General features: G+C 32.1%; 1 long non-coding RNA gene across 1 annotated transcript; it reads right to left on the bottom strand.

Annotated features, from left to right (window-relative positions):
* Positions 1-2852: 2852 nt before the first annotated feature.
* Positions 2853-3082, bottom strand: LOC115890625. Its single transcript, XR_004051671.1, has 2 exons — positions 3047-3082; positions 2853-2992 (listed from the first exon to the last, which is right to left on the bottom strand). It is a non-coding gene; the product is annotated as an uncharacterized LOC115890625 (long non-coding RNA).
* Between the last annotated feature and the right edge of the window lie 8081 nt (positions 3083-11163).

Below are 11163 nucleotides of genomic sequence, written 5' to 3'. Positions count from 1 at the left end.
CATTTTTAGATGTCTTAATACCCCTAATAAGAAGTTCATAATCTAATTCTACTTGTCGTAAATGATTAACTTTAAAAGATTCTTTCTCCATTGTAATTCAGTTATATAAGATATTAAAGACTAAATGATTCAGAAAAATTTACTAATTTTAACAAAAAAGCTGTTATGACTCGACGCAATCTATCAAAAAGAAATTATGTTCAATGTCAAAACCAAAAAAGACTCAAATATTCAAAACAAATTCCAAAATTTTACGAAGTACTAACAACGCTACCCTGTATACTAAAATTATGTCCACTCTGTATATTCAAAATATAACCTTACCTGTATATTTATATCAAGATCAAAATTTCAATAAACTATGTAGTCAAAAGTATCAAGTTATTTATCTCTGAGTTTTAAACCGATAAACAAACACCCTCTATAACATAAAAAACAAAAATTGCTGTTGTACTGAAATTATAAAAATTAAATTACAGAAATAATGAAAACAAAATTTCAAAACTATAGTCTTTGCCTTAAAGAAAATTTATCTGAGCCTAATAGAAATTATTTTACTAAATTAAGTTTACCAATAAAAGTCAAACAAAATAAACTAAGTTGATCCAATTAAATAGAACATGAACCAATCAAATTAAGCTGAGCCAATCAAATCAAGCTGAGCCAATTAAATTAAGCTGAGTCCCACGTTACAGGGCGTCATATACTTTATTCTTCTATGTGTGACGACTTTTCTGTCGTTACCCAAATAGAATGAAAAAAGAATCCGTTGCTCAGGGTTAGAGGAAAGCTGGGTTCGTAGGTAAGGCTTCTGACTCACAGTGACTTTCTAATGTTGTTAAAAAAAATGATAATATGTAGGCTCCAGAGATTTTAATATTGATGTTAAGAATTCAAATAGGTATGGTCAAAGACAGTGAAAAGGGCGCCACTTACTTTGTTTATGAGAGTGGTAAAGTAAGAAACCAAAAAGAAAAATACGATATCACAACATAGCTAAAATAAAGTAATTAACAGCATTAAGGGTCTATTATGTTTATCAGGAATAAAAGTCAGAAATAACCGAGGGGTAAACCGCAGAGGAATTATGGTGTACACTATGAAGGAATTCTACAGGAATTCCAAGGAATTACGAGGAATTCCAAGGAATTCCATAGGAATTACTAGGAATTCCAATTATTTCCGTAAGAATTCCAAGGAATTTCTTAGAAATTTAGAGGAATTCCACAGGAATTAAGAGGAATTACAAGCAACTTTATAAAAAATTAACGAACATTAGTAAACCATGAATACTATAATAGGTAGTACTAAATTTAAAGAAAAACGTTTTGCAGGCGATTTTTTACTATCCGTTTTTCGTTTTCGCTTCCAAAATTTCCCAATATCAAATATCTACAGGTTAGATATTCTTTTAATTTAATATTGTACCCTCGATTATATATCTAAAATATTTTCCAATAGTACGGCCGAACCACCCCCGAGAGATCTACTTATAACGTTCCCTGATTTCGCCATTTTAAAGAAACCCTCATAAGATTTTTTTATTCAGTACTCCAGAAAGTGTAAAGTTGATTTTTTCATTTCCTCGGAATAATACCTAGGTATATACTATAGGGAAATTAATACAACTTTAGGTGCACTTCATCAATGATACCATGCGTAATCTTATGGAATTTACTGGTGATCGTATTATGACGTGCAACTGAAGTTTTATTAATTTCCTTTCCTATAGATACGAGTATAACTAGGTACCTATCATTTTCAAAAAATCCCGAGAAAAATTAATTTTAATAAGTAAGTTCCGACATATTTCCAGTATTTTCACCTCATGATCCCCTATTAATCCTAAAATTTAACTAAAAAAACGTAAATCTCGTAAGAGTACTTTTTATTGTTAGATACTTACTTATAGAGACATTAGACATTTATAAAAATCACCAGAAAATTCATAGCGGAACTGCGAAATCGAGGTGGCAACGCTGGTTCAGACTGAAAGAGTTACAGAGTTCGTACCAAGGAATTCCAAGGAAGACCTTGAATGATTGACCTTGACCTTGAAGACCAGGAATTCCAAGGAATTCCGAAGGAATTACGAGGAATTCTGAGGAATTATTTGAGTAAAAGGAATTATGGTGTACACTTTTCCCTCTGCGGTTTACCCCTCGGAAATAACTATCCTACATTAAACATTTATTGAAAACGAACACAAGTATCAACAATTAGTCACAGTGATCCCAATAAAACCGCAAGTTATTTTAAATAGATTTGAATTTAGTAACTGTATTCTTTGAACTAAGTAAGCTACTTGATAAAAACAGGTGAAATTTATGTATGTCTCAATACGATGATGTTTCGAAACATGTCGTGTACAAAAACCTTTAAAATGAATACGTGTTAATAATTTTCATATAAAATATCATATAGTAAGTAAGTACTGTACGAATCAAATTATAACTTATAACGTTACATAAAAATAATTTTGACTACAATATGTGGGATAAATAGTGATAATTTACCAGGTTATTAAATCTGTTGTCTCAAAATTATAAAATAAAAGCGTACCTTGTGTATCAAACTTAAGAGACTTATCTGTATATAGTTTCTTATGATGTAAACAGGTAGGTAGGTATTCTCCAGACTAACAGAAGTGGATGCAGATGACTATGGCAGGAGAAGTCTTCGATATCAGCCAAAAGAACGATTGTAATGTCAGGAACATTGTCTTAAGGTCTGCATAGGTCCACACAAAATGAAAGTGGGTGAAACATACAATAATTACTGCATTATAACTGCATACCATGTGGTAATTACTGAGTACCATGTGGTAGTTACTGAGTACCATGTGGTAGTTACTTAATATCATGTGGTACTTTTACTTAATATCATGTGGTACTTTTACTTAATATCATGTGGTACTTTTACTTAATATCATGTGGTACTTTTACTTAATATCATGTGGTACTTTTACTTAATATCATGTGGTACTTTTACTCTATAAATAAAAAATAGTTCTCAGGGCAGATACTCAATAAAAGAAACAACTTACGGTCTGAAAATCAGCTTTACATAAATATATTCAAACAATATGCCGATCCAAACCAGTAATTAAATACTCAAATAAACGAAGTAAAAAACGGAAATAACTGAAATAAAATTTAGTTAGATAGGGCTATATAAAATGGCGGATAAACTTACGGTGGTCATTCCAAGAAGAAACCAAACAAATACGATCTATACTCTGGATTGCATACTTTACAAGGTTTTCAAATCTCCAAATCGGATACCCATGCAATCGAAATCGAAAAGTGGATGCAGAGTGCTTTTCACTGGAAAATTTGTCGGACGCCAAAACACGCGTCTTCCTCAGATCCAAATTCCCAGAAAAAAAGGAAAAAGACCTTCTTCTCAGTTCTCAGTTTCCGAACCCAACTGTCATAAACGAAGTTTGACATCTAGCGAATAGATGCGCTAATAAAAATTAAATATCGGGACAAGGGAAATGCAATTAAGGAAGTTTGGCATATAGCGAATAGATGGCGCTAATAAACAAGACAAGTAAACTGTAAGAAATGAAGTTTGATATCTTTGGCATCTAGCAAATAGATGGCACCAATACTAAGAAATTTAAATAAAAATAGATTTTTAAATTCAATTTTATTAAAGGAAATAAAAAATGCTACACTACAGGGTGAGTCTTAAATAAGTGTAAATATTTTCAGGGCTGCTAGATCTCGATAAAAGAAACATATCGTCGGCGAAACGTGATACCCTGCTTATTCCATTTTTAATATGATAATAATAGCTCCCGTATATAGCGTTTTAACGCCTTGGGAGTAGCAAGGTACAGCTTGCTATACTAGTGCCGTTCGGTATACAAGGAAGGTAATGTGGCTAGCACTGCGCTTCATCCGCCTATTATTACCTCAGGATTGTGAATCCCAAGTACTCATTTAAGGCTGAGTCGACCTAGGTACTCAAACTATTTTTATTTTAATAAAAATAGTCGGCTGATGCAATGCCGGGTGTGGGATTCGAACCCACTACCTTGAGATTGGTAGATGAGAGCCTGTACCTCTACGCCACCGGGCATTTTCTTATTCCATTTTTGATTTTAAGTAAATAATACGTTTAATACATCATTTTTACGTAAAATTTTTAACGAAATGTTGAGTTCGATTGTTCCCCAACAAATATTATTGTTATTTCTCTATCCGGTGGCGTAGAGGTACAGCTCCCGTCTACCAATAGAAAGGTTGTGGGTTCAAATCCCACAGCCCGCATTTCATCAGCCGACTATCTTTAATAAAATAAAAATAGTTTAGGTACCTATGTCGACTCAGCTTTAAATGTGTACTTGGGATTCACAATCCCGAGGTAATAATAGGCGGTTGAAGCGTAATGCTAGCCACATTATCTTCCTTGTATACCGAACGGCTCTAGCATGGCAAGCTGTACCTTGCCTGCTCCCAAGGCGTTAAACGCTATATACGGGAGCTATTATTATTATTATATCCATTTATGATATTAACGCATGAATATACTTGCTACATGTGTACATATTTTTTGTACCGTTTCTTTTTTCTCCTCTAAAATTAGGAATAATGGAGTTAGCAGTTTATCACATTTCACCGACGATATTTTCTCTTTACCGTTTTTTAAATAAATCCAAAATAACAGCTATTTTACTTTGAAAAGTTCCAAAAAAATTATTTTTTGCTAAAGTTTTGAGAAGCACTGGAGCTTTTTTGGATTTTCTTTCTTGTAAATTTAATCTACTACCTATGTTGCCATATTGTCAACAAATTATTTTTTTAACTAATAACTAAAAAAATCCAAATTTTCATTTAAAAAAAAAAAAAAAATTGTGTTTCTGGGGTCGAAATATATTACCCTAAAAATATTTGCACTTATTTAAGACTTACCCTGTATCATCGAATCAAACATAATTAAAGAACGGGATTATCCTCCAAAATTTATGGAAGGTAAAATTTATTATCTATATTGGAATATTTAACATATACTTTGCCTTTGTAATTCCATGTGTTTTAGTCTTTGTCTCGGCTAATGGTAAATATGGTTTTGCCAAAGTTCTAGGAAGATAAATGGCGTGCCGTCTACTCGACATTGCGCCCTAATATTAATATTTAGCTTCGCAAAGCCTCGAACAATATGCTTCTCCCTACCTTCTAGACAATATGCGAGAAGCTCGTTTCTAAATTTAACCTTATGATATAGTTTTAGCTAGTCGGTATTGTTCCCTACATATTATTGCTTTTGTAAACAGACTTGTGATACCAGAAATAAATCAATAGATGTAGATCGATAATAGGTAGTCAGAAACATATGTATACTATATTATCTTCTATGAGTACAAACGTATACTACTTAATATGGTCTTTAGTTTCATTGACTGTGAATTTTGCCTGTATGAAATGCCCAATTAATGACATTTTCCAGTATAACTCGAAAATAATAAAAAAAAAACAGAACTGCAAAAACAATTTAAAGGAGGACAAGAATAAAAAATGAATTACAGTATGAACGGGAACATTAGAAATAAAAGTGTGTTATTTTTTTAATTATTTAGGCTCTGTATCATAAAATATATATTTGACTAATGACAAAAAATATTTGACAAACATCGTATAACGGAGGTTACCAAAATGTGTGATTTATGCTGAGAATAAACCTGCTAGTCATTTATTTTGCTGCTACATACGCTCTACCTAAGTATGTATAAGCGATAGTTAAATAACAAATAGGAAATAATATATCTACAATCTACTAAGTTATGTAATATTACCACAAAAGTGGCTCAGCCCTATAACTTTTTTTTTTTTTGTTATGTTTGTATACGACATAAATTAGGAATGATTGACGTATTCAATTGTTTTTTCTCACTTCCTGTTTCACCTGGAATAACTACAACTTTTGATTTTTAAATGGCACCCTCGGTATTTTTTTTTACTTTATTCCATAGAAAATGACACTCTGGACAGAATCGCATATCAAACGTCAACTTTTGACATTTGACTCAAAATACCAAGTGTGTGGTATCAAGTTATTCGTAAAATAATTCTTTTTCTAAATATGTTAATGAGCCACAAACGTTCAATTTGAAAAAATATAATAATAAAATAACAAAAGTTGGTAAGACACATCTTACCTTTCTATTGCAACAACTAGATAACTTAAAAGTGACGTCATCCACTTTATATTTGAAGTGTAAAACGTAGATATTTCCCAAATAAAGTACCTGGATATTACAAAATCTAGACAGCCCAGGTTGTCAAAATTATGATTTTTGAGATATCTAGTTGTAGTTTTGAAGTAGCGATATTATTATAAATACGATTAGGGCATCTTTAAACCGGCCAGGACAAGACACTAAAAACATTAACAATGTTTTATCATTTTTCAAAAAAAATATATTTTTCCAAGGCTTCTTGATTAAAAACTAGTGTTTTTAACATAGCCATGGCACTCCAGATTGAAATTTAAAATACGATTTTTTATTAAGCGAGAATGTCAAAAATTGACATATAATATGACATTCTATTCAGAATGTCATTTTCTATCGAATAAAGTAAAAAAAAATAAAGTGGGTGCCCATTTAAAAATTAAAATTGTATTAGTCATTCCCGGTGAAACAGGAAGTGGACAAAAACAATTGAATACGTCAATCAATTCTAATTTATGTCGTATACTAACATACCTAATCTCGTTTTTTTATCTGAAAAAATAAAAAAAAGGGTTGAGCCGCTTTTGAGGCGCACTCAGTATATTAGGTGAAATTTAAATGTTTAAAACTTGTTTTCTTTTCAGTTAAAGTAAAAGTCAAGTATTTTAAGTTAAGGTCTCTTTTTTGTTCAGCCGTATGATTGACAGTTGTCTAACGACTTGGCCATTATCTAAATCGACTCATACGAGATATCCGATCTTATCCGCTCTCAAATACTGAGTGGTGTTACTAGATGTTCTCATTCAAAATATATTTTACACTCGCACGATGGAACAACAGCACAACAGAGTTTCCAGTCGGTCACCCGGCGTTCCACTCGCATCCTCTACTGACACTTAACTTCGGTGATGTACCTTGAACTGGTGTTTCGACAGTTAATTTATTAAAATGGCAATATCAACAAAATTACGTGCATAATATTATCAAAATTACTAGTAAAAAAATATCAGTCTTATAATTTCGTTGCAGTTGTAGTAAAAATACTACTAAAAATCCGTTGTATGTTATACGGGGTGTCCCAGAAATGAGTGCAGATATTTTAAGGGGTGATAGATCTGGTCAAAATAAACATATTTCTCTTTACCATTTTTAAAATAAATTGAAAGTAACCGAGTTATTTAACTTTGAAAATTTAAACAAATAATAGCAACATTTTGAGAACCGCCGGCAGATATCGCCAACTACATCCAATTACCCGGATCAAACCCGGATTTCAGTTAATTCGACGCACCGTGTTGCCATAGGGACAAGAAAGTATATGTTAAAAGTAAGTCATAAAATCACAACACCTGAGGAGTTTTGCAGAGATGCATTACATTTTTAAGATTGTGATATTATTACATAAAATAAATTAAAAGTTAAATATTTAATAATGTGTTAAAAAATGTGTTAAAAAAGTTAAATTAAAAAACTTATCCTACATTAAAAAAGATACTTATGACAGATCGATGTAACTGTGACAGTTCTCTTTTTCGATATACACTTAACTAAAATACACTTCACTGTGCTGCTTTACTTGTACATGCTGTAGTTATTATAATAACTACTAAAATAACAGTCCCCATTTTTAACACATTATTTTCATATAGGCCTCATCACAATTTGAATCACTGATTTACAAAACACCTTGAAAAGCACACATTACTTTGAATACCTTTCTGAATGAATAAATGTTGAGAATTATTGTCTCTTACCGCTACTTTCCGAACTACTTTCAATCTAGGAAAATACATGTTTCACTCAACAATTTTAAATACGTATTTTGTGTTTTTTCGCTATTTTTTCTATGTATTTCAACAATTCCATCGACAGCCCAATCGTCGCGTCGGCCGCCGGCCAAGAGAGCGGCGCATCACTGGTAAACTGCTCCTTTGTCGCGCCGCCGTGTCGAGCTTGCGTCATGCGAGGTTGCCGTATTTTCAACAATTTCAAATTCAAGACACTCGAAGCAATCAAATTCTTATTAAATTTTAAAAATAAAATAGAAAAACATGAAAGGAAACAAACAAAACACAAATGAATTGGTTATTGGTCACAAAAAAGAAATTTCTAAAATTTTTATCGTAATTCAGAATTCAATACATCGAAAACAGCCCGACGAATAATCAATTCATTTTTGTTTTGTTTATTTCCTTTCATGTTTCTCTGTTTTATTTTTAACATTTAATACGAATTTGATTGCTTCGAATGTCTTGAATTTGAAATTGTTGTAACTATGGCAACGTTGCTTAACATCGCCGTCTGACGCAAGCCCGCCACGACGGCGCGGCGACCGGCGACTCAAAGGACCAGTTCACACGCGGCGGTTCTTGGTTCTTGGCTGACGGTTAGGCCAGAGAAGAACGACCGGTTAGGCTGTCGATGGAATTGTCGAAATACATCGAAAAAATAGCGAAAAAACAAAAACGGTCAATAATTGTTGAGTGAAACATGTATTTTCTTAGTTTGAAAGTAGTTCGTAAAGTGGCGATAAGAGATAATAATTCTCAACATTTATTCATTCAGAAAGGTATTCAAAGTAATGTACGCTTTTCAAGGTGTTTTGTAAAACAGTGGTTCAAATAAAACAGAGAAACATGAAAGAAAACAAACAAAACAAAAATGAATCAATTATTCGTTGGGCTGTTTTCTAAATTTCTTGAATTGAATTCTAAATTACGATAAACATTTTAGGAATTTCTTTTTGTGACCTGATTGTGAATAATATGAATCATTTTATTAAATTTATTCAAAAATAAAGTTATTTTGCAGCATAACAAAGATTTTCGTAAACGTCATAAACGTAATGTTTTAGTTAATTTTCGGTGGTTTTTGTTAAGTTTTCATTGAAAGGGTAAGTACTAAAAATAATTAATGTGTTTTTTTTTCTATAATTATTAATAATGAGCACAAAGATTAAATTTAACATTTCTAATTTTTTGAGTAGAAATTTGTCTATGAATTTATAAATGTAGAACTATGTTCCACCGAACTATGTAGAATGTGCATAACATAGGAGGTTGCAACACTGCAAGGTTTAGATACACCGTAGGGAAATCTCAGGTGAATAAACAAGTGGCACTAAAAAGTTTTTTCAAATTTCCCGGAAAATGTCAAGAAAAATTTTAAATTTTCAACATTTTTTTTTCGCAAAAAAAACCTCATAAGCGTGTTTCTGGGGTTGAACTATACTACCAGTTAAAATATTTGCACTTATTTCTGGGACACCCTGTATATTAATTATAATAATAAATTTTTTTTCGGCGTGAGTATATTTTATTTTAAAGTGTTGAGTACACTAAACATAAAGAATTTAATTGGAGTTAACAATGCGTATTTTTATATTCAAATATGTTTGATGTTTTTGATCAAGTATTAGAGTAGGGCAAATATGTGTGCCGATTTTGTAACTCTCACATTATTTGACATTCGCTGTGGTCATGTTTGTTTGGTTTGCTTTCCTATTTGCAAAACGGTTATACTAAAACATTTTAACTACTAGTTGATCCATAAAAATATTTCTAACGATTTTGTTTGTTTGTATCTATCTCTGATAGAAATGCTCTAAAATAATTATAGATTTTTTAACAAAGGTTCTTAAGTCATGTCTTTATTATTTGAAAGAGCAAATATTTTTTATCAATAAATAATATATAAAAATTATATTTAATTTAAAAATGGTTCACATTCAAGCAAAGAACAAATTTGTGAAGTTAGAGAAGTTAGATACTTCGAATTTTTGGTATATTACATATTAAGTAGAACCATTGTTTTCATGAAAATTTAGATTATATTAATTAACATTTGAAAAAATTAGTTGTATTGCACATCACGATTACTTCCCCTAGGAGATGCAAGACCTTGTCGTTGGTGGGGAAGCTCCTGGTCAGGTGCTGGGGGGAATCCCCCCTAGCACTTGGCTTGGTCTAAGAAGCATCTCACTCATCGTCTTGTCCCTGACTGTAGTGTCGTGGCCAGGGAATTGCACCAAGACATATAACGATACCTGGCGGGGCTACGGACAGCCTCAACATTGGGGCACTGGGGGGCACCCCATTGTATTTTACCCCTTACTTCTACATGCGGGACTCTGTAGAAGTGGACCGACTGTCCCTAGCGACTCATAGGAACACTATGAGATCTGGTAATAATAGTAATAAAAACATCACCGGTGAAGCTGTGGGGAAACCCCCTAGCCACACTGGGAATAGTAACAATGAAAAGTTCCAAGGGGCCAAACGAAAACTACAGGAGAGGTGGCTGACACTTGTGTGAGACCATCCTCCGCAAGTGGCATACAAGCTACCACCTCCTCCAAGGGTCGGAAGCCTACCTCCTACCTCTAAACCCAACAGGCGACACAAGCTACCGTTTCGTCTACCCGGCCTGGGTCGTAGCTCCTCGACTATGAGGGACTCGGGTCTCCGTAGGAGTTCTGTGACTGTATGATGAGTTATAACTCAAGAAAGGGGAACACAATAGATCTCTAAGGTCGCAGAGATTAACCCCCCTCCCACTTATTCTATTCTAACATTGCTATTAGGATTAAGATTATATATTTTATTTTAATTTATTTTTTTGAGATATTTCTTGTTTTGATTTAGTTTTAACATCTTTTATATGAAGTTTATTAATTCCTTTCAAATTTTATTCTTTTTGTTCTAGATTGAAATATTAGTAAAAATTTTCCGAATATTTTGTCTTGAAAATTACGATAATTTTAAGAAATGATTTTGAAAACAAGATGAACCCATTTATACAATGATAATGATTCGATATTCTTTTTAATAAAAAATAAAAAAATATATATATTTTTTTTAATAATAATTTTTATCAAATTATAATAATTTAACTTTGTGTTTGGTTTTTAAATTAATAAGAAGTTATTAATTAATATCCGTATACGGTTATATAAAGTACGAATTTCCATAAAGTTCCTGCTA

The sequence above is a fragment of the Sitophilus oryzae genome, unplaced genomic scaffold (assembly GCF_002938485.1).
Source record: "Sitophilus oryzae breed Bouriz unplaced genomic scaffold, Soryzae_2.0 scaffold_906_pilon_pilon, whole genome shotgun sequence".
Lineage (NCBI taxonomy): Eukaryota > Metazoa > Arthropoda > Insecta > Coleoptera > Curculionidae > Sitophilus > Sitophilus oryzae.
The sequence above is the reverse complement of the archived record's forward strand: the minus strand, read 5'-3'. Positions and strand labels throughout refer to the sequence as shown.